The 25,254-nt window shown below is 39.7% G+C and overlaps 1 protein-coding gene and 1 long non-coding RNA gene across 8 annotated transcripts in view; one reads left to right on the top strand and one right to left on the bottom strand.

Annotated features, from left to right (window-relative positions):
• Positions 1 to 25,254, top strand: part of erbb4 (erb-b2 receptor tyrosine kinase 4) — a 1,019,841-nt gene that overhangs the window by 354,068 nt on the left and 640,519 nt on the right. The window lies entirely within an intron of this gene.
• LOC134295712 (uncharacterized) lies at positions 12,073 to 23,546 on the bottom strand. Its single transcript, XR_010002343.1, has 2 exons — positions 23,179 to 23,546; positions 12,073 to 12,528 (listed from the first exon to the last, which is right to left on the bottom strand). It is a non-coding gene; the product is annotated as an uncharacterized LOC134295712 (long non-coding RNA).

Genomic DNA, 25,254 nt, shown 5'->3' on the forward strand with positions numbered 1-25,254 from the left:
AAACCAGTGTTCAAATACATTTAATACAACAGGACTTGCAAACTGCACCTGGCATCTGTCCAGCATGTTCCAGTGAGCATAACAGGAAGCTGGGAAGAGAAACTGGGAGACAAAGGTTTCATGTCTGGACTGCCATCAAGGCTGGCACACCACCACTTTGTTTGTTGAAACAAACTATAGGACCCAAATAAAGCTACATACAACCCCCAGTCAACAAAAAACATAAAAGGGTTCAAAAAGTTAGACATTTAAGGAAAGGTGATAATGGTGTTCAGAGTGATACTCCTTAACACTTTACGCTATTTTCTGCTGAAAGTCATTCTTATTCCCCCCCCAGTTACCTTTTCCCCAGAGTGGAAAAGACACTGTTTTCCCCTTCTCCTTTTTAAAGATCACATCAGTGGTATGACTTCCACTTTTCTAGTCTCGTATCTTTTTTTTTAATGAGGCAAGGGTATAAAATATAACTTCACAGTGATTCTTGATAGTTCCTTTTAATCGCTTCTGATAGAAACAAACTTCCATTTTATCTTCAAGAAGCTCCTAATATATAAAGGATAATAGATCAGTAAATCAGATGGAACTATAAATGGAAGGCCTGGCTAAGGAATGGTAGGTTGGGGAAGTTCAGAAAATATAATATGGGCACCTACCAAAAACTGAAAGCCTTCAGTCAAATGGGATGGATTGAATGCAAAAGATCTGGCTAAACCTGGTAGTGACGCTTCTGCTTGTATTTAGGATTTGTTCTCTTTCTTACAAGTACACTTTCTATTTTGATGCTGGAGTTACATGGCTGAGTCAGTGCAACTCTTCTTTGGAGCTGGGGGAACATCTGATATACAGAAATACTGATGAGTGCATGGATTAGGTAACAATAATAATAATAATAATAATAATAATAATAATAATACTTTATTTATAGATAACCCACTCTCCCTGAGGGGACTCAAAGTGAATTGGCAAACATTCAGTTTCACAGAAATCAACATAACACTCACAATCCTGCTGCATATTCAGCATTTATTTGCAAAACAGGTGCTTGGAAAAGTTGCTGTTCTAGATTGCAACCTCAATCAGATTGCCCGTTGCTGGATTATTGGATCAGACCTATTTACACTTCATCCTCCCTTCCTGTTTGTCATTTAATGACATTCAAGCCCTGCCCTTTCACATTGCACATTTGTAACACTACGATTCCATTTCAAAAGCCATGGCTACATCCACTGGAATAGTGGGTTTGTAATTTGGTCAGAGGCACCAAAGGATTTGTCTTGCGGAAGGTTGTAATTGTATAATGTGAAATGGCGTAAGATATCATAAGAGAATTGTATAGCGATTCCTATTGCAAACAATAAGATGGAATTAGAGCTCTGGTTGATGCTAACTGATTTTTTATTTCCCACTGCACATCTTTTTTGTTTCCTGAAAGCTCAGGGAAGGTAAAAATTCAAAAAAAGGTATAGGCAAAATAATTATTTGACAAAATAAAAATGTTCTCTTTTTTCAATGTTAAACTCATAATTCATGTGACTTGTCTGACAAACCTTTTAGTAGTGTAGGTTTCATTCTTAATAAGGAGCTTTAACTTTTTAAAAATGCCATGGGATTTGAGTTATTTTCCCCTGCAATCTCTAATAAGGATTTTTATATGCATGCTTCCAGTTCATGGGAAATGACTTTTGAAGATTCCTGCAGGGGCTGGCCCCATATATGATTTCCTTGCAGCTAGTGAAGCCTGTAATTGCACATAGTGAAATGGTCCCTGTATGAAGTAAATATAAGAGATATGTTAATATAGTTGGAAATTCTTACCTAGGCCCATTCTCTCCTACACTCCACTGCTCCCTCCATACATAATCTATGCCTGTATCCTATGTTGACCCACTAGCTAAAACTGAAAGCAAAATTACTTCTGTAAAGATATTTCTGTTGGCACCTGTAGTCTTATTGTTGAGGTTGTTATTTGCCTTCATGTGATTTTCCAACTTATGACAGCCCTAAGATGAGCCTGTCATTGGGCTTTCTTGGCAGATTTGGTATTTTGCTTTCCTAGGAGATGATGCAACTTGCCTAGGGTCACCCAGTGGGATTCCATAGGTGAGCTGGGATTTGAAACCCCGTTTCCAGAGTCCAACACTCAAACCACTATACAGGAAGGGCCCAAGTTATGAACAAAATAGATTCTGCAAGTTTGTTCTTAAGTCGAATTTGTACATAAGTTAGTACAGGTACATTTTAAAGTGTAACTCCAGCCATATATACAGTAGAGTCTCACTTATCCAACATAAACAGGCCGGCAGAACATTGGATAAGCGAAAATGTTGGATAATAAGGCAGGATTAAGGAAAAGCCTATTAAATGTCAAATTACATTATGATTTTACAAATTAAGCACCAAAATATCATTTTTTTTTTACAATTTCTGCCACTTGTTTGGTAGTGTAGCTGCACATGTGTTGTTGTTGGGTGTGTTGGCCTGCTGCGCTTTGCTGCCTAAAGAAACAGTTGTGTATCCGGGTGTAAGGCAGACTGTGTTCGATAATACAGAATATTGGATAAGTGAAGATTGGATAAGCAAAACTCTATATGTGCGTGTGATTTTGATTTGTTGTGCAAAAAAAGGATTGGAGATAAAACTTCAGTGGAGACATCTTTTCCCCATAATAACTCTTTCAGGTGTGAATATCTCTTCCGAAGGGTAAATTTTTCTCCTTCCTGTTGTCTCACCCCTGTTCTTAACTATGAATCATTTGTAAGTCAGATTTTTGTAACGCAAGGACTGCCTGTACTTCATTCTTTGGCTTTAAGGAATGACAAGTTTGTCCCAAATAAGGAAGAATCCTATGAGAAATCCTATAATATATTAACAGAAACATGGTTTGCTTTACCCATTAGTCTGAAGGGTAAAACTGGAAAGAAAGATTGATCCTGCAAGGAGCCAATTGGGTTGAATGCCAAATTTGCACCAGAACCAAGTTGCAATGAACCTTAGAGCTTCATCATACTTACCTAAATCAGAGTCCTAGGACACTTCCATGCCATCTTCAGGATGGAGCCCCACGCCGGACTTCACATGATGTTGTGTGACTTTCAGTGGAGGCTCCACCCCCAACTCCACACCCCACCTTCCGTGAGGGTGACACTTTCCCCTTGTGATGTGGAAAGTGTCACCAAGAGGGAGCTGCATGCGGTGTGATAGATTTGCCCCACTGCCCCTCTCTTTTGTCACAGAGGCCCTTAGATGAGGTTCTTTGACCCATATGCTTTTTCACCCTTTGCCTGTGAAGGGTAAAGATTAAATTTTCATTTAACATTCATGACAAAAATATAATAGGAGTGAAGTAGGCATTTTGCTCCTTTTACGATATGTACATTTGCTTCCAGAGGATTGTGTGTTAGCGTTGGTGATGCTGGTTGCTGTAATCATGGCTAATGGTACTTGGAAAGTAAGATGTGAGATTTCTAGTGGTGATGTGTTGACAATTAGACATGCCTAAACTTCTATTTTATTATTCATCTCTATTAAATCTGGGGCCTCAGCATAGCCTTTCTGTTCTGTCATGCTCTCCCACTATTTATTTGGTATTTTAGAACATTTTCCCATTATTTTACAAAATGCCGATTCCTTTAAACAAGAGGAAGTAAAAACAGACAGAGTAAATTACATTGTTCAAAGGCCTTCCATCCATTCCATACAGCAAATTGCCTCCAATCCCTGAGGAAGCACAACCCTACATAATATCGCCAACATCCCTCTAGAAATTTTCCTTCCCATAAAACAAAGTGCTCTTTATAGTCTTAACAATATAAGCTCCTTGGGACAAACATCTAGCTATGATTTAGTCATTTTATAAACCAGTTAGCACACTTCTGGCATTCATGTTCATTCCTCATCTCTTCTCAGCAGTGCCAAAGTGCCATTTATGCAAGGATAGAAATGCAATTAACACATTGGTGTATGCAAAAGGATCTGGCAATTCAAAACAAGATTATCCTGCAATTCCTGTAAAAGGCAAGACTCTAACAGACTTCGGCATGCCTGCCTCTCAATTCTCTTCTTTCATTTACCCTCTATGATAGGTTCACTATGTTGAATGTTAATAACCATTTCTTAGGCAGAATTCAAAGGTACTGTTGTGTTAGTCTGAACTGTTAGAATGCAAATAGATTTTGTAGCACCTAAGTGACAAATAGCAAACTGAGTTGGTAACATAAGCTTTCATAGTCTAAGTCTATATTGGTGGAAGTAGTCTTAGTCTATGAAAGCTTATCCTATCAACCAGTGCTGGATTTAGGACAAATGAGGGCCTGTGCTGGTTAAGTAATGAGGCCCCGTATTTGGGCCTTGAAGGAGGTAGCCCTACACTGCCTGCTTTGTGGCACACACCTGTAGATGATCAACTCTGTTATTATGTCTGGAATTGCTCCAAAATAGAATTGTGCCACATAAGCAAAATCCATCATAAAAAACATTAGCAGGAAGATGTGCCCGCTTAGCCAACAGGGCCCTGTGCTTCAGCACACCTAAGCACAATGGTAACTCCGGCATTGCTACCAGCTTAGATCTCTGTTTGTGTCTAAGGTGCTACATGATTTCTTTACAGTTGCTAATTCTCTTTGAATGTTCCTTAAGCCAAATGAGCTATGAAGGTTCTTCTTCCCCTGTTTTCATGTAGCTCTTGCTGCCTCATCACACTAGAGCATGAATCCACTTTAAATCTGGTTTCTGCCTCCTGCAGAATTCTAGGGTTTGTAATTTGGTGAGGCCCAGCCCCCTCCCTAAAGTGGATTTAAAGTGGATCCAAGCTCTAGTGTGATGAGGTCCTTGAAAATGCTAAAAAGCATAAACAAAACTAACTCTGCTCCAGAGGTTTTTTTTTTCAGACCTCCAGAGCAGGTTTATAGACTGCAGCAGTAGTTGCAGGAACTAATAGAAGTACACCACTGTAGTCTGGCCTTGGACCCTTCATATAAGCTGTGGAGAAGAGCTGGGGTAAATCTGGCCCTTAAGATGTTCTATCCAGATCTTTTAAAAAGATCTTTAAAAACTGCATTCCATTGGAAAAAAATAGAAAAACAACAGAGCATGCTAATTTCATTCTTAAATTGAGTTTTTTTTTAGAGGATGTATTTATTTGAATAATTCTATCCTACCCGACACTTAACAATCTCAAGGAGGCATGCAATATATTTAGGACAGTGTAAAGCAATACAGTATAAACATGTTTATTCTACACAAAATCTGAGCGTGGAATTTTTGTGCAAGACATATCATTTTATGTGCAGATTATTGAATGCTGTTTTTTGCACAAAAATACAACATACAACTTTTGTGCTGAGTAGGTCATTACTTACAAAGGGAAGACTTTCTTGCAGCTAAATTTACTCATTTCTTCTTTCAAAAAGAAAATCAGCAAATAATTAAATCCTTTGTCCATATTTTGTCTATTTGACAGAGATTTATATACACACACGCACACACACACACACATGTGCTTCTCATGTTCTGGATTTTGTCCTTATGCTGTGTTTTGGTTGTGTGTTGTGATCTCTTTGGTTTGGACCTTTGACTTCATTGTTTTCCAATGCAGTTAATAGCAGTGTAGCCAGTTCCATTGACAGTTTGCTTTTCTACTACATTGAATCCTTTAAGTATGGCATTTTGTGAAATTTGTTTATCTTTGCAGTTAACTGCAAATAAATAAAGCAATCTTATGATCCCCAAGTGAATTCATTATATGCTTCAATAATTGGTATATTCTTTCAGTGGCAGATGCTACATTTTTTCATCTAAAAGAAAGTAACATCTTTGAACAGTAAAATCTGTTTTTTCCCCACTTATATGGCATAATTGTTAGTATATTTTTGTTTCAATAGCAGCTGTTTGACAGTCCAGAATTGTAAAGTTTCTTTTCTTCTCCCTTTCTCACACTCTTTCTCTCTATCTCTTTTCTTTTTTGAAGTTTGCCGTGTAGAGTGTTTCCTAAAGTTGCAAAGCTTTAATAGATCTGAATGTAAAGGAGACCCACAAATTTTCTCATCCTTGTTAAGAAAGAGTGTCTTGACATACATTGCTTTAATTAGATAAAGACAAGCAGGTCCAGGTAAGAAATTGTTTATCATGTATTAATGATCTTAATTTTTATATTCTAAGGAGAGCTTTACACGTATTGTTTCTCTATATGCATGAATTACTTCCATGCATGTTATGTATGCATAAACATACATGACAAATACTTCTCTCTGGTTTGGTCCACATTCATGTAATGAAGGGAGCCTGCATGGAGTAGTTGTTTGAGTTTTCAGCTATGACTCTGCTGGCCATGGAAACCCCCTGGGCTGGCCTTGGTCAAGCCACACTTTCTCAGAGGAAGACAAAAGCAAGCCCCCTATATACAAATCCTGTCAAGAAAATCTCATTATAGGTTTGCTTTAGGATTGCCATAAGTGAGAGACAACGTGGAGGCACATAATAGCAACAATGAACATATAAGAAAGTATGTTTTAGTGTGTAAGAAGTGATTAGCATTGCCACTGCTTATTGTTCTGTCCTCCTATTGCTTTTAACACATACATGACCAAAATGTGATTATTTAAAACAGAAAAGAAAGTTATTGGAAAAGTTCAACAAGTGAGGCATGCTATAGTTTTCTATGAAGAAAACTGGTTCCAGATAACTTCAAAGGAAAAAGATATGTGGTGGTTAGGAAATGAATGTGGTGGTGGGCCCAAAGAAAACAGAAATGTGAAAAGACTATGTTCTGCTATAGCAGTGGTTCTCAACCTGGGGTTGACCTACAACTCCCAGAAATCCCAGCCAGTTTACCAGCTGTTAGGATTTCTGGGAGTTGAAGGCCAAAAACATCTGGGGACTTCAGGTTGAGAACCACTATGTTATAGAAAAAGAAAATGTAGAAAGAAAGTTAGTGTTCTGTTTAAACTCTGAGTGAACACCTAGACAAAGCAGTACAAAATCATTGTTGTTCATACACAGGATGCAAAGGACAGACAAATAGTTGCTGAATTGACAAGATTTCTGCTTATCTTCCCAACGAAGGCATGCTTGAATGTCGCCATGGCCACAGACTAATTGTAATTTAGGCTCAAGCTACACACAGAATCCTATATGTCATTCAGCCATGGCTTGTTGGGGGCCTGTTTTTACCCCAAAGCAGACTAGATAAAGTGCCAATCAGAATGAAGAAAGGCCATGTTTTGAGAGACTGCTTAGCTTTTCCTATTTTTCCTGAAATTAATAATCCTTCCCAACTTGAAAAAAGTCAGTGGATTTGTCTTTTGAATCCACCATCTTTTTTTTCTTTAACTTCTATGTTTTGAGGAAGTTGTGAGTAAAGAATGGCTGAAAAGTATTAAGCAGCTTTCCCTACCTGTTTTTCTTTTTCACCTTCTCATGTTTAGTTCCAAGTAAGATTCCACTGAACAAGAATATTTATAATGGTGAATGCAAAAAAAAAAAGAGTAAAAAGTGGGGAATCTCAAAACGGAGAAAAAACGTCACTTGTATGTGTTAATAAAAATAAGCAAAATGTTTACATCTTTGCTGCTAGGTCAGAGTGGCAACCAAAGAGTATCTTAGTGTTCCCTTTGCCATTTTTAAAGAAATGTAACATAACTGTGAGAGGAATTAGAGAGGCTACTTTGTAAAGAGCAATAGCTACCCATGGAGGAAGAGTTTGTTTCAGTTTACACTCAGACTAAGAGTATAAAGAATGGACTTCAAGGAGAATACCATAAGACTTCATCAGATGGACTTCTGGGTCTCTTTCCATGTGCTTTGGAAATTGAGCCCCACAGGAGGCTGTCACATGACATAAGGGCACTTTTGGTGGGACTGTTTCTGGAGCTCATGGAAATGGAGCCAGAAATCTGTCTTCAGGAGTTGGGTGTTACTGGATTCCAAACCTGAGAAAGCAGAGAAAAATTGGTAAAAGACAGGGAAAGGACATGGGATGGATGGCCAGTCCAGAAGATGGGGAAGGATCATTCCCTCTGCTTTTCCCCACTTTCCCCCACCTGTCTGATGAAGTCCATAATCATAGCTATATTTTTTAAAAATAGAAAGTGAGGTAAGGTATTGAGAACCAGCATTTCGTAGTGGTTTAGTGTGATGTAGTAGCGTCATATCATTGTTTGTCCATTGTTGCCGTTTTATAATGAGGTTGTATAGTGCAGTTTAAGAGAGCCTGCACAATGTAGTAATGTGAATGTTGGACTGTGATTCTGGAGATGAGGGTTCAAATTTCCACTTTGCCAGATAAACCCTTTGGGAGATCTTGTGCAAGTCACAGTCTCTCAACTTGAGAGGAAAACAAAGGCAACCCCTTTCTAAACAAAACTTTCCAAGAAAGCCTCATGATAGGATCACTTTGGGTGTGCTGTTAAGTTGGAAATGGCAAAATGACAAGGAGAAAGGCATTATCTAAGTGGTTAGGTGAACATATACTGAGTAATAAAAAAATACAAAAGAAGGCTAAAAGTTAAAAGCAAGCAACATATATGCAATGTAATGAATGACTCAAATGCTTCTCTCAAGCAACTGCACTGGAGCAATTCAGCCGGTATAGCTTTCTCCACTGTGGAGAGGACCATGTTATACTTCCTTGTCTTGTAGCAGTTAAAATGAGGAGCCTCTCAGGGGAGAAAAATAACAAGCCTAATTCAGCAGTGCAAGTATAATTGTAGATCACCTTTGGAGAACTAAGCATTCATATCAAAGCTCTTTCTCTGAACTGGCAAATCTATCAGTTCCACTTTTTCACACATTCATTTCTTTAAAGTCAAGATCTGTTCATCCAGTTTATTAAATTTGGAAAGTTTTGCAGGTTGTTTTTAAAGTTATCATTAAAATCCAGATCCAGATTTTTGCTGCTTGGTAATACAAATAAACACAAAACAAGACCAGGCCATGTATGTGATGAAATCAATATCAACGCCGACTCCTACCTCATCCTAAAAATTTATGCTTCAGTGCATGTGTTAAATACCAAGGTGCCAACAAGGACAGATTAATTTGTTTTTAATCTATTTCTCTATTATGCTACAGATGTCTAGCAGAGCTACCTCTCTGAAATGGTATAGATCTTGTAGACTTTTTTGAAGAAAGGTTTTCCAGTGCAACCCAGATGAAGCCAGCCTGGGGAATAGCAATATTGTAGATATAATTGCAGGAGTCACATGTGCCTGCACCTTCAAGTTGACCTAAGGGGGGGGGGGAATACTTGGGTTGCTGAACAAGGGGTAATGGAATCACATGCTTAGGTTATCATCACATAAATGACTTTCCTTGTATGCATATGCACGCTACTTCAATACTGGTGATTTCTAGGGCATTTTGTTATTGTTACCTAGTTATACAATTTAAATTAGAAATAAAAATGTATCGAACTCCAGTTGTTACCTTCCCATACTTGAAAAAGATCCTAAGGGGTAATATGCAGATTACCTCTAAAAATAGGTGGTTCTATAGTTTCAGTGGCATGAATATTTTTGCCATTCTAGACATGAATTGGCAGGGTACAGAAGTTTCCCTTGAAGCCAAAAAAGCTTCAAAGCTGCAGAATTCTGCCCAAATTGTTTCTACTTTCTGCAGAGCTACGCAGTGGGTTTGTATCTTCTTTGCTCTTTTCTATTTTTTATTTGTTTGTTTGTTTTTTTAAAAAACCCTCTGAGGTTTTTCAAGGGTTCAGCGGCTGAGTTACTGGAATGAAATGGCTCTTTATCACTGGTGTGTATTTTGCTGACCTCCACTGGTTCAACATGAGACAGACAGACAGATGAGTGCAAGTTTTCAGTGTAATCTTGGGAACCTGTGACCTTTTTGTCTCTGCAAGGAATAGGCAGTGACAGGCTAATTTAGCAATTCTGTGGCTGACATACACTGTGGGCCATATGATCTGGAAGACCCTCCCTTGGCTTTATTGCCGCCTTCTCTCCCACCCTCCCCTCATCTTCCGTGAGCAGTCTTTACAGACATGCTTCACTCTAATTCTTTGCCCTACCTGCAGTGTTCAATCAGTATGAATGCAGCAGGAGTCTATCTAATAGCAGGCCTTCACCGAGACAGGCAGTTAATGGGAATAGTAGCAAGCCCTGAGGTATGTTTATACAGTCAGTCTCGCTTCCTCTACTCCAGTGATATATTAACTACTTCAGAAGTTTCCCAGCTGTTTCAGGGGATAAATAATGGCAACGGGAGCCCATATTTAACCTTCACTATACAGGCTGCATACTTTGTAGTTGTCATCTTGTATCTCTTTGGCTCATCTGGAAAGGGCTTTTAGCTTGCTTACTGTTCAGCCTCATTGTTTTCCTTTCTTGACTGGCCCAGGAAAGTCTTTGTAGGCAACACAGCTCAGTTACTTGCACTTACATATTCTACACCAAGTCCATTTTCTGCTGTGTGACTAAGGAAACCACAGGCCTCAAAACAAAGCCAAATAAAACTCCCCCCAAGACATGGGTTGTCTTGTTATTTAGTGAACGGTTTCTTCATATGACATTCCAGGGCCCAAAAAGAGCAAATGTTACAGCTCTGTGTGTGTGTGTGTGTGTGTGTGTGTGTGTGTGTGTGTGTATATATATATATATATATATATATATATATATATTATATACCCTGTTTCCCTGAAAATAAGACATCCCCAGAAAATAAGACCTAGTAGAGGTTTTGCTGAATTGCTAAATATAAGGCCTCCCCGAAAGTAAGACCTAGCAAAGGTTTTGTTTGGAAGCATGCCCACCGAACAGAACACCTGAGCATGCAGGATCGGTAAATGTACGTACCATAGAATGGTAGTAATAAGAAATTCTTGATAGGATTCATAGTTTGTCTGGTTATGCTGGTTTGTGATGACAACTACTGTACAGTATATAATAAATGTTCATTTTTTGTTCAATAATAAATGTGAATTCTTCTTCATGGAAAAATAAGACATCCCCTGAAAATAAGACCTAGCACAACTTTGGGAGCAATAATTAATATAAGACACTGTCTTATTTTCGGGGAAACAGGGTATATATATCTGTGTATTGAGTATTTTTAAATGAGCAAAACCATTTTCATGGTATGGAGAAAGAAATGGCTGCTGCTCAAACCCATGAAGTTAAGGAGAATGTAAATAAGAGGTGGAAATTAAAGCTTCAGTATACTCTAAATTTCGACAGTGGAACTCTCTCCCCGGGGCCGTGGTGGAGGCTCCTTCTTTGGAGGCTTTTAAGCAGAGGCTGGATGGCCATCTGTCAGGGGTGCTTTGAATGCGATTTCCTGCTTCTTAGCAGGGGGTTGGACTGGATGGCCCATGTGGTCTCTTCCAACTCTACTATTCTATGATTCTATGATTCTATGATTCCTGCCTGATTTTGAAAACCAAGCAGTGTTAGCTCTTTGATAGGAGACTGCCAATGAATATCTGGTGCTGTGGGCTATACCTTAAAGGAAGTATCTGGTAAAAACCACATCTGAATATTCCTTGGGTAAGAAAACCCTAAGAAATGTCTGGGGTCACCTTAGGATGATAGGTGACTTGAAAACACATACTCACTATGCAAAGTTGCTATGAGGACTCCCCACTGAGTGGAGTGGAGCTTCTGTCTGACTAAAGATCCATAGACCTGGCCTGCTCAAAGACCTACTACCTCATCACACTAGACCATGAATCCACTTTAAATCCGGTTTCTGCCTCCTGTATAATTCTGGGGTTTGTAGTCTGGTGAGGCCCAGGACCTGTCTGGCTGAGCTATTTAAAGGCCTCTCCCTAAAATGGATTTAAAGTGGATCCAGTATCTAGTGTGATGAGGTCCTTAGTCTTTATTTTACTGACAACTTTAAGAAGAATGTTCTACTGTTTCCATATTTGCAAAGTCTACTCACCTTAACCTGGACATATGTGTTTTCCTAAAACCTCAAAGAAACTGTTGGCAAGTGGAAGTTGCTGTCTTTGTGTAATGCCATTTCTGTATTAAAACTAATTAGAAATCTTCTGTCACCTCCTGGACTTAGCATGTTTACTGTGTGGCATAAGCTTTTGCAGTCAAGAGCCTACTTCAGGTGTCATCTTGAAGTACTTTTTAGAATTGGCAAAATCCATACTTGTATTGGTCCAAAACAGAGAGTGACTTGTACAAAATTTCAGGAATTTCAGATCCCTTCACAAGGCAAAGATATCAGAGAAAAATGAGGGGATGACATGTTCTTCAACATTATGTCCTCTGTCACAGTCTCAGCTGGCAGTGTCTGTTGCTGTCTCCTCTGCAGATATGCTTTCATCCAGAGATCGGAAGTAATGAGTAATTTAGCCTCTTGCAGTGAAGGGTGTTCTTTATATGTAGGATTGTTTTTTGCAATGAGAACATAACAGAAATATAACAACTAGGAATTAACATTACTTTTTATGTAAAAAAAGTTACATTTTCTAGTTCCAAATAAGTTACTGTTAGGCATTTTTAGAAGTACTTTGGGAAGAATGTCTTGAGTTTTATGCCATGTTCTCAACAATCGTAAGATTTTCTGAGGAAAAAAAAAGAAATGAAACAGTGATGAGAAATGCAGGGGACAGTGTAATGCCCCAAATTACTACCTTATCTATCTGAAATAGAAAGGAAGCCTAAAATACCTGTAGCCTTTCTTAAGATCTGGCTTTATCCTATTAGTTAAGGTCTGGTGTCAAATTTCAATCCCCTGGAAGTGCTTTAGAGAAATCTCCTATATCCTTCTCCAGTTTTACAAACCCTATTTATGATCTACCCTGTGTGTGTGCATGCACACACAAACACCCTATGAACAATTGTATCTTATACAGTTGGCCTTCCGCATTTTGGGCAACAAACCCACAAATAACCAAAACTTTGAATGCACAAACCCGTTAATGTAGAGGGCCAATTGCATATACAGTAGAGTCTCACTTATCCAACACTCGCTTATCCAACATTGTGGATTATCCAACACATTTTTGTAGTCAATGTTTTCAATACATCATGATATTTTGGTGCTAAATTCGTAAATACAGTAATTACTACATAGCATTACTGCGTACTAAACTACTTTTTCTGTCAAATTTGTTTTGGTGCTTAATTTGTAAAATCATAACCAAATTTGATGTTTAATAGGCTTTTCCTTAATCCCTCCTTATTATCCAAGATATTCACTTATCCAACATTCTGCCAGCCCATTTATGTTGGATAAGTGAGACTCTACTGTAATATCAGTAGCCTGTAAAACTGTTTCAGCAGGACAGTTATGTATTCCTTGTAATCAGTTCCAGTTAGCATTCTGGTTAAATTATTCAAGACCTGCTGAAGTTTTTTAACAGTTCCTGAGGGCAATCAAACATATTGCAGCCATCTAAATACTGTAATCAAGACATATGTCACATAGCGAGATCAGATATTTCAAGGAATAGGTGCAGCTGGCGCACTAGTTTTAATTATACATATACACTCCTGAGCATCACTGAAGTCTGGGCTTCAAGACTCAGAGCTTAGTACAAAAGTACACTCAAGCTGTGAAACCAGAGATTTCAGGAGGCTATAGCCCATCTAAAAAGGTAAGGTAAAGGTTTCTCCTGACATTAAGTCTAGTCATGTCTGACTCTGGGGGTTGGTGCTCATCTCCATTTCTAAGCCGAAGAGCCAGCGTTATCTGTAGACACCTCCAAGGTCATGTGACCAGCATGACTGCATGGAGCGCCGTTACCTTCCCGCCGGAGCGGTACCTATTCATCTTTGGCATGTTTTCGAACTGCTAGGTTGGCAGGAGTGGCCGCTAACAGTGGCTGCTCACAGCGCTCCCGGGGTTGAACCTGGGACCTTTCGGTCTCCAGCTCAGTGCTTTAACGCCCATCTAACATGCTCTAAGTACCTAGTCCCTGATTTGGGGACACTGGTTTAACATAGCTTCCTTGGGGTTAGATGAAAAAGAGATAAAATTGAGTGTCATCTGCATATTGTTGATATCAAACTCCAAACTCTGGACAATTTATCCCAGTGGGTTCATGGAGATGACAAGCAACATGGGGGGAAAAACTGACGCACTAGGGACATCACATACCAATGGCTAAGATGTCAAACAGGATCCCTCAAGGATCACCCTCTAAGAGAATTCCTTCAAAAAGGAGTGGAACCACTATAGAATAATGCCTACAAATCTCATCTTAAAGAGATGGTCTAGAAGGGCACCATGGCCAGTGGTATTGAAAACCACTGAGAAATCCAACAGAACCAACAGGGTCACACAGTCCTATCCAATTTCCACCAAAGCTACCAAAACTGTTTCTGATGTTTCGAGCTTCAGAGATTGTGTAATGACAAGGATGCAAGGGCTTTTTGAAACTTCTGAAATCTTTGACTAGGCTTGAGGAACAAAGTATATATGTTTTCTGAATGAAGTATGATAGGGACCCTGATTGTTATGACACCTTTTCATTCAACAGTGTAGAAACCATTTGCTTAAGGAAGCTGGTATTTCTCAATTTGCTATCTTCCTTGCAAGTTTTAGTACGTTAATAAGGTAGTGCATTGCCCTTTTAAATTTCAGTGCCATGCAATTTGTGATACCTAATGTCTTTTAAAATTAATTCAATTTTAATTTCTCTCCTGGGGCAGGCTCATTTTTCTTTGGTTTATCATAATCAGAATGGTAGATAAAATTAGGATGCTTTACAGTATAAGGAAATTGTGATGCTTTTATTTGTATGGTATATTTGGTGATGGCAGACTGTAGTTTGGGGGATTGGAGAACGATGAGAAACCACCAAAGATACAGTTAAGAGGTTGATATAAATCATGCCTTCTTTTGTCAGCAAAATAATTTATAGCTAGCTTAGGTACCTGTCGATTCCTGGGTTAGGCCTTTTTTAATGCTATTTATATGAAATAGTCATTGTTTGCTTTTGTTTTTATGAATGCTCTTATTAGAACATACATAAGGATATGGGTGAACTACAATTTTCAACATTGTGGATTTCTCCCTAAACCTCTCCAGTATTCAAAGTTGGTCATGTTGGGCATGTGTACCAAGTTAGGTCCAGATCCATCATCGTTTCGGTTCAGACTACTCTCTGGATGAGAGAACTATGACTTCCAACATGCAGAATCAATTCTCTCCAAATCCTGCCAGTTCTTAAAGTTGGTTGGCCTATGTGTCAAGTTTGGTCCAGATCCATTGTTAGTGGGTTCAGAGTGCTCTTTGAATGTGAGTTACAACACCCAAGGTCCAGGTTCAATCCCCCCAAAACCCCTTCAATATTTTCTGTTGGTCATTGAACTGTGTGCCAGATTTGGTCCAGATCTATCATTGGTGCAAGTCACAGTGGAAGTTGGAGCTATCTTGGAAATCACCCACAAATATCGATACAAATATTCACTCATACAAGCATGCAAACAAACATTTCACCTTTAATAGATAGATAAATAGAAGGATGAACTAAAAAGTGCCACTTAAAAGACTTTCTTAACTTCTGCCAAAAGAAATCGAAGCCTGAAAAGTTTGCTCTGAACCTTAAAATTATAGTCACATACATTAATTACTAGTTACTACACTGGAAAATGGTATTACGCTAAGTGTAACCATATGAAAATTGCCATCAATAGCTTGAGAAATCCATCTAATATTTCTGGAAACATGTAACCATGTAGATTTTCTGAGGTACTCATTAGAAACAATGTGAAGAAAAGAAGATCAATGACAGAAGATGGTGGACTGATACTGAGTGGTAGCATATTACACAGAGAAGCTTCTTGAAACTACACCAGCTTTAGGGCTGCCTCATGTTGTGTACTGCCACTTCCTTAGGGCTCATGTGACCAGCTCTCACAGTGTGATTCATCTCTAGTCTGCTAACTGCCAAATTTCCATCAGTGGCTGGTGCATGTAGGCCATTGGTTCCCATAGTGGGATTATTCTGCAGGTTCATACACAAGAAATAAACTATTTAATCTGTGAAACAGGTGCTACATGGAAGTAATTTCATTTCCTCACAGACCCTGTTGCACCATACTGTGGCAAATCATAGTAAACGTGGAAGGATCGTTAGCAATGTCTCTGCTCTACTATGAATACCAAATAAATTGAAAACAGATGAGAAAAAGAGATTTATTTTAAAATACTATTTTCTTTTAAAATTATTATTGTCTTTCTGATATGCTAGATTACGATAATAATTTAATGACAGCAAATATATTTACTAATTAGCCATAAATGAAATGCTTCTCTGCAGAAATTTAAAAGTCTGATTTCCTCTGACCGAGACAAGTGGATATTGCTGAAGAGCCTTCAAAGAGAATGAGATATGAAACTGGCATGACTGAACCTTTTTAAAATGCATAAAACAGACTAGGGCTGTTGGAATGGCAGCACTAAGGGCCAAATTCAGCTCCAGGGGTCACAAGTTGAGCCCACACTTGTTGTTTGTATAGAGCCAAGAAGATACAGAAAGTGAAAAAATGGCTATCATGGCCCTTTTCAGTTTGGGTACATCAGGTCGTTCTTCAGAATTAGAGTGACATAGCTGCCTCAGGCAGCAGGATTTGTGTGTTATAAAAGGGTAGCAAATTGTTATTTATTTTGTTATTTTTGCTCTTCTAGGTTTGAGAAAAAATGTTTGCTTGATTTGTTTCAAAGTGACGTGTATTTGATGGGTGTAAGTAATATTTTAACTTAGTTAAATGTATTGGCCAGTTGTGGGGATATCAGAGTCTCCAGCATATCACCCATTTTGGATCTCATTATATTAGTAAAATTACTTGTCCTAGAACACCTCACCGATGCAGCCAGCATGGAGCCCATCACATGATGTACAGCTACCTCCAGTGGGGCTCCGTGATGGCTGTGTCAGCAAAGTGTTTTGCGAAGGGGTATTCTGAACACAGGAGACTACTTGTGCTCAGATTAGACATCATGGGGAGAGCACGGGAGCAAGGCGAAAAGCTCTGCTTTCCAGCATGTGATGGGCAAGCAGTTGGTGCAGGTGCTGGGTGATTTATTCACCCTGCTGCCCTGCAATTTGTCCTGCTGTCCCCCCACTGTCTCCCGCATCAAGAATTTGCATGTGATGAGGTCCCAAATACACTTAAAAATTAATGTCTTGTAAAATCTAGCCAGGATACTACAGAAATATGGAGCCATGCTGCTAAGCTTAGAGCACCAGGTCATCCTTGTTGTTCTGTGACCACTTGCAGTGTAGGTCACTGTATCTCTAATCTGTTGTTGAGCTATTGATGGAAAGGACTTAATTCATAGATCTTGAGAGTTCGAAGGGATCACAAGGACCCTGTAAAGCAGAGTTTCTTAAAGTGTGCTCCTCCAGATGTTTTGGACTTTTGCTCCCACAATTCCTAACAACTGGTACCCTGGCTGGGTTTTCTGGGAGCTGAAATCTTAACCACCTGGAGGAGCACAGTTTGTGAAACATTGCTTTAGAGCTATGCAGGGGTACACTACGTTCAGGTGCTCATCTAACCTCTATTTAAAGATCTACAAAATGGAGAGTTGACCATGCCTTGAGGCAGTCAATTCCAATGTTCAACAGTTCTTGCAGGAAAAAGGTTCTTCTTAACAGGAATCCCGTTTCTTGTAATATGAACCATCTTCCATATGACATTCTTTCAGATATTTGCAGATGACTAACATGTTACCTCTCAGCCTTTTCTTCTCTAAAATAACACATCCAGTTCTGGATTAGTATCCAGAAAATTGATAATATTGCTTGCCATTCTCTGGATATGTTCCAGCTTGTCAACATTTTTGAACTGTGGTATCTAGAAATGAACACACTTTCACATGAGGTCCAATCAAAGCTGAATACAGTGGCACTTCTAGTTTGCTTGATCTGGACAGGACACATACTCCTGTTGGTGCATCCCAGAATTTGCTCGTTTTTTTCTTTTTTCATTTTTTTTGCTCCTGCATCATACTCTTAACTTGTGTTTTACTATGTGGTCTACAATGACCTTTTTCACATGTCCTGCTTTCAGGCCAAGTTTCACAGAATTGTCAGCCCTCTGTTTCCATGGATTCTGCTTCTATGGATTCAACCAAAATTTCTTGAAAATATTCAGAAGGAGGGGGAAAAAAAGCCTTTTCATAATTTTATGTAAGGGATAGTGGGACGAATTCCCATGAAGGGTCCTGGAAAGAACCCCAGTGGATATCGACGGGTCCACTGCACCATTTCTTCATTCCTGTTGAAAATAATTTTTTAAATAAGTTTTGTCTCATCCCGTCAATCTGTCAAGGTCAATTTGAAACCTTTTTTCCTGTGCTCTGGAGTGTTCACTGTTCCCAGTCCCGATTTGATATAATCTGTGAATTGCTCTTGAGTTCCCATTTCCAAAGCAGTCGTTTGATGTTTCAACAGTCACTAAATTTGATTTAATGGACACTATCTAATATAATCAACAGAAAAGAACCAGCTTTGATGGGTGATAATGGCATTTCTGAGAGATGGGATCTGATTTCTCTGACAAAAGTGACTGACAAGTAATTTCGGAAGTCTTACCAATTGCAACCCGTCTCATATTATTTCACAATGTTGGCAGTTAAGTGGGAAAGGAAATTAACTAACAAAATTAACTAACAATAAGTGTCAATGAAAAAGCCAACATAGGACTGCATGCACCCAATATTTTGGCAGTGTACGATGCTAGATCTCTCCTGGGTAATTCAAGGAGGCAAAGAATCTTTTGCAGACATTGAGTCTAGATTTATATTTGCAGAGATAGCAGCTTAAAACAGTGCAATATACTTCTGAACACATGGGGGCATTTCCAGAAGAAAGCTTAACCACAGGAGACTAGCTTGGACAGTTACTTGCCACATGTACCTTTTTCCTAACAAAACAACATACCCTGCAATTTTTTCCTTAATAGATATACTTCTGCCCACTGTATTGTTTTACTTTATTTGAATCTCTGGACAAACAAGTATAGATTAAAACTTTTTTTGTGTGTGTGTGTCAGGAGCAACCGGAGTTGCTTCTGGAGTGAGAGAATTGGCCGTCTGCAAGGATGTTACCCAGGGGATGCCCGGATGTTTTTGATGTTTTACCATCCTTGTGGGAGGCTTCTCTCATGTCTCCGCATGGAGCTGGAGCTGATAGAGGGAGCTCATCCGCGCTCTCTCCGGGTGGGATTTGAACCTGGCAGCTTTCAGGTCAGCAACCCAACCTTCACGTCACGAGGCTTTTATCCCCTTGGCCATCGGAGGCTCCAGATTAAAACTGATAGCTAAAAACAAAAATTAAGTTAAACTAGTAAGTGTGACAAATTATATTCAGTAAGAATGTACAAGAGTCTAACTGCAGAGCACAAGCCCAGTTGTGTCTATCTCTGGGGTGTGGTGCTCATCTCCATTTCTAGGCCAAAGAGCTGGCATTGTCCATAAACACCTCCAAGGTCATGTGGCCGGCATGACTGCATGGAGTGTTGTTACCTTCCCGCCAGAATGGTACCTATTGATCTACTCACATTTGCATGTTTTTGAACTGCTAGGTTGGCAGAAGCTGGGGCTTCAGTGGGAGCTTACTCCGCTCCCTGGATTCGAACCACTGATCTTTCAGACAGCAAGTTCAGCAGCTCAGTGGTTTAATCCGCTGCACCACTGGGGGCTCATGCAGAGGGGAGATACCAGCCCATTAAAAGCCAGTTAGTTTCCAAAGGCTATAAAGTGACCCTGACAGCCTGGAAGCAGTTGCTGAGTATTTTAAAGGCCTCTCCCCTAAACTGCAAACTTCAGAATCCTGCAGGAGCCAGCCACAGGATTTCAGATAAGATGCAGACTCTTTGCCTACGCTTTCAGCTCTATTGTACTATGAACAGGGTCACCATTCTATTTTCCCAAGAAGACTTTCAGTAGCCAACATTAGCTGAGAGTGAGTGTACGCAGGATTTGGCTCAGAAAAGCAGCAGAATTCAAACCAATCGCCTCCTTCAGAAACAAATATAGGGAAAGTTTGTAATTAACCAACCACACTTAATTATTAATTGTATGTTGTTGGTTCCCTACAATTGCAAGTTTAAACAGATTAAGAGGAAGTACTTGTATGAGGGAGAAAATTACAGATGGACTAGAAACCACAAAAAAGGGTAGATCAGTGCATACAAAAGGTGAATGGAAGATGTATGAAGGAGTCACCAGGGTGAAGGAGAAACATTTGAAACTTAAAGCTAGGCTTTGGAATGGTAGCACTTAGCTTTATTATGTGGCTGCATATATAAATCCAAATATGCTAGCAAAATTTCTCTGTGAGCCAGCAGAAAAGTATTATACAAGGTCTTTTGATACTGCCTGCGTAATACCACTTTTCTTCTAATGACATTCTTTTATCTCACTCCCTCTGAAGAGGTTTTGGAATATTGTATGCAAAAAATGAAAAACGGGGGTGGGGAAAAGAGCCGGAAAAGGGAGGGTGGCCCTCACGGGCGAACGTGCTGTGCTAATAGTACAAATGAACTGCTAAGGTGATGGTAAGACAAGGAAAGAGGATAAAGATTTGATTTATCTGATATAATTGGGCTGCAGTTCTTTTTTTTTTTAAAGAAATCTTCTCTGGCACTTTGAATACTGATAATAGTCATGACTGGAGCTATAACTGATGCTTCATGAAGGTGATGAAATATTTTATAAGACTCTTAGTACAGGCTTTAAATGAGAAGGAGACAGAAAGACCAGATCTTTGATATGAGGCCTTAACCACTATCAATCATTACTGCCCAGTGCCCACACTTCATTAAAATAAGAATAAAATAAATAAAATAACCCTGCCATCAATGTGCTGTTACTATCTTTACATAGAACATGGCATGTCTGAAGAGCAAAATTTTCTGTTTGCATGAAGGCTGTCCCCTTGAGCAAGTCAAAGATCTTTCTGATGTGGAGAGTTTCCATGTTTATGAGGATTGCTCTTCAGACATTTCCTTCTTGAGGAAAGAGCTGATGGAGGAATTGGGACTCCACTGTAGAAAATGTGATGACTGCTTATGTCTCCAAGGCATCCAGTTGGAAGGAACTTCCTTGATAAAAGTATGTATCTTCCTTTTGTTTCATTGATACTTTTGATGCTGTTGGGTTGCTGTACGTTTTTCGGATTGTATAACCATGCTTCAGCAGCATTCTCTCCTGATGTTTTGCCTGCATCTGTGGCCAGCATCTTCAGAGGTCTGTTGGAGGTGAGGCAAGTGGAGTGTATATATCTGTGTATGCAGGGCTGTAGCAGAGGGGGGGGGTAGGAGTTCAATCTCCCCCCCTGAATTTTTTCAGGTTTTTTTTTTAAAAAACTGGTTTACTCATGAATTTTAACTAGTTAACCAAATCTTCATGCGTGTCCACAGAAGTTTTTCTGTCTTGAGTGTCCACTCAAGGTTATCAGTGAAGCCTGATTTCTAAATTATTTTGCATTATGGAACTGCTCTTCATAATTCACACACACAAAAAAAGTTTCACCCCCCCTTGATTTTTTCCCCTAGCTATGGCCCTTTGTGTGTGTGTGTGTGTGTGTGTGTGTGTGTGTGTATGGTAAAGGTTTTCCCCTGACATTAAGTCCAGTCATGTCCGACTCTAGGGGTTGGTGCTCATCACCATTTCTAAGCTGAAGAGTCAGTGTTGTCCGTAGACACCTCCAAGGTCATGTGGCCAGCATGACTTCATGGAGTGCTGTTACCTTCCTGACAGAGCGGTACCTATTGATCTACTCACATGTGCATGTTTTCAAACTTCTAGGTTGGCAGAAGCTAGGGCTAAAAAAGGAGCTCATCCTACTCTCCGATTCGAACTGCTGACCTTTTGGTCAGCAAGTTCAGCAGCTCAGTGGTTTAACCCACTGTGCCACCGGAGGCTCTGTGTATATTTGTGTGTATGTATACACACAACAGCGCTCCATGCAGTCATGCTGGCCACATGACCCTGGAGGTGTCTACGGACAACGCCGGCTCTTCGGCTTAGTAATGAAGATGAACACCAACCCGCAGAGTCAGACATGACTGGACTTAACGTCAGGGGAAAACCTTTACCTATACTATTACTTACATATAAATACAGTAGAGTCTCACTTATCCAACATTTGCTTATCCAATGTTCTGGATTATCCAACGCATTTTTGTAGTCAATGTTTTCAATACATCGTGATATTTTGGTGCTGAATTTGTAAGTACAGTAATTACTGCATAGCATTACTCCGTATTGAACTACTTTTTCTGTCAAATTTGTGGTATAACATGATATTTTGATGCTTAATTTGTAAAATCATAACCTAATTTGATGTTTAATAGGCTTTTCCTTAATTCCTCCTTATTATCCAACTTATTTGCTTATCCAACATTCTGTCGGCCCGTTTATGTTGGTTAAGTGAGACTCTACTGTATATGTATACACACACACACACACACACACACACATATATACACACACACGCATTCTCATCTCCAACAGCTGTTGGAGATGTCTCATCTCCAACAGCCCGAAAAACTCTCAGCAACCCAGTGATTCTGGCCATGAAAGCCTTCAACAACATGTTGTTGTTCTTAATAACAATTGCATTTGCTTTCCCCAAGGAGCTCTGAGTAGTATTTGTCCCCTACCCCCATTTGTTTACATTTACAACCCTGTAAATTAGCTAGGAGATCGTACTTGGCCCAAGGTCATCCAGTGACCTTAAGGGTGAGTTATGAATTTAATTTGGATCTCCCCAGTTTTCTCCTGGCACATTAATGACTCACATTGAGAATTAATTAAAGTTGCCAGCCAAAGATAGAGATACCTAAATCAGGAATAAGCCACATGGCTGATGCTCCTTAGCTTGCCTTTATGAACACAGCCATTGCAATATATTTTGTTCTGGCCTACTGCTGCCAAGGATAAGTCATGGAGGATGTGACAGTTTAAGTATAGATTCAAATAGCTGTCATAAGTATTTTCCCTCCATCCTTTAATATCCCCCAAGGTACGAGTTAAATTAGGAGTGAGAATAGTAAGTAGTTGGCCCCACAATATCTGTGGCCCAACAGTATCTGCTATTTTTCTCCAGATTCCCCCCTCCCCCCCCCCCCTCCCCAATGGCTGTCTCAATGGTAAAAGTGTGGTTTCCTATCTGAAATCCTCCCCCTCCCCATTCTTTCTTGCTTGCCCATCTCATAAAGCTGCCATCATAACAACAAAAAAGATACTTACTCTCCTTCTTTCCCTACTCACTGGTCAAACACTGCAGCTAGAAACCGTCAGACCCGCCTTTTAAAGTATAGGAGCTGCTGGAGAAATAAAAAGGCAAGCTGTTTCCTGGTCTTCTGTGCCTTCGAACGTAGGCAAGGGAGGATTTGGAAAATTGCCTGTGATTGATACAGACAGTTTCCTCATTACTCTTGCCTTCTTCTGGAGACCCACAAGAATCGGGAAGCAATTGGCTTTTTACTGCCGGAGCAACCCTGATGGTTTAATAGGTGGGCAGGGGTGGGGGATGAAAAACAACTGAGCAAAAGGCCAGGGTTTTTTTTTTTTTTTTTGCCTGTTGTTACTGCCGAAAGTGGCAGTAACATAATTTTATTGGCGGTTGCTTAGGTGGCAGATGGATTGACAGATTAGGAGGACAGGTGAGCAAGGTTTGCTTCTCGTCTTTGGAGACTAGTGATAGTCTCCAAGCGAGGTAAGTGGCAGTGATCCAGCTCAAGGGAGCACAAGAGGAGTGTCCTTCCACCTTCTGACTGTGCCCATGCCTGAGTAAAATCTAAAGCATAGCTCTATTTCAGGTTCATGTGGAGTGGCAACCCTTTTCCTCAATATGCAACCTTTTAATCGAGTTTCGTTTTGTTTTTTGTGTAAATTGTGGAATGTGTTCCGAACTGCCCACAGGATGGTGAATGGTTCTTGTTGATCTTTCAGCAAGCCTTTCTTCAGCTTCTGGCTCAATAGGACTGTGCCTCATCTCTTTAAGCCTGGCTTTCCAGTACAAAGACTAGAATTAGTATTCAAAGCACATAGAGTATAACAGATAACTAGTGATTTACTGTCATTTTGCGTGCCATGTGATGTATTGATTTATTGCTACTAGATTAAGTACTTAGTTAAACCATTGATACTGTTACCACGGCATGATGGATGAACACTAACTCAACAAATTACGGAGTTTATTCTAGGTTCAGCTTTACTTTTTAAAAAATCTGTGTCATTATATCACAAAGATACTACCAAAGAAAATAATGAACTAAAGAGGATTAAGCCTAGACTGATGGAAAGGGGATTTCCTTGTTCTTCCCATGGATGAGTTAGTATACTATTTTTCAATCATGCTTTCTTGAAATTCTACTGATTCTAGGGATACAGATTATAGATAACTACTTCGTACAAAGTTTATTTGTTCATCTAATTTGGCATTATTTAAGATCTATAAGACTCTATACTGAATGGGACCAGTCCCCAAGGTCTGATAGTCGTTCTTATCATTAAGGAGCAAAGATGGAACCTGTTTTCCAGCAAACCTCTTAACCTCTGAAGATGCCTGCCATAGATGTGGGCAAAACTTCTGGAGATAATGCTTCTGGAACATGGCCATACAGCCCAGAAAACTCACAAAAATCTGTGATTCTTTATATGTAAAGCATGGATCTACTACTGATCTTTAGGGTTTCTCTCTTATATTAGTAACTAGAATTATAAAATGTACACAGTAAAATTAAAGGTTTTCTTTCCCTAACAGATATTATAGTGCCACTGGCATTGACAGTGACGTGAAACTCAATGTGGGTGCAGCTATACCATAGAATTAATGCAATTTGAGACCAGACCACTTTAACTGCCATGGTTCTGTGCTATGAAACCATTGTAGTTTTGCAAGGTTTTTAGCCTTCTTTGCAAAACAGTGGTGCTACCTCACCAAACTACATCTCCCATGATTCCATAGTATTGAGCCACATCAACTAAAGTGGTGTCAAATAGCACTAATTTTATAGTGTAGATGTATCCCTTGGAGCCCCCGGTGGCACAGCGTGTACAGCGCTGAGTTGCTGAACTTGCTGGCCAAAAGGTCAACAGTTCGAATCCAGGGAGCAGAGTGAGCGCCCACTGTTAGCTCCAGTTTCTGCCAACCTAGCAGTTCAAAAACATACAAATGTGAGTAGATCAATAGATACCGCTCCGGCGGGAAGGTAACGGCACTCCATGCAGTCCTGCTGGCCACATGACCTTGGAGGTGTCTACGGACAATGCCGGCTCCTCGGCTTAGAAATGGAGATGAGCACCAACCCCCAGAGTCAG

Source organism: Anolis carolinensis, chromosome 1 (genome assembly GCF_035594765.1).
Source record: "Anolis carolinensis isolate JA03-04 chromosome 1, rAnoCar3.1.pri, whole genome shotgun sequence".
Lineage (NCBI taxonomy): Eukaryota > Metazoa > Chordata > Lepidosauria > Squamata > Dactyloidae > Anolis > Anolis carolinensis.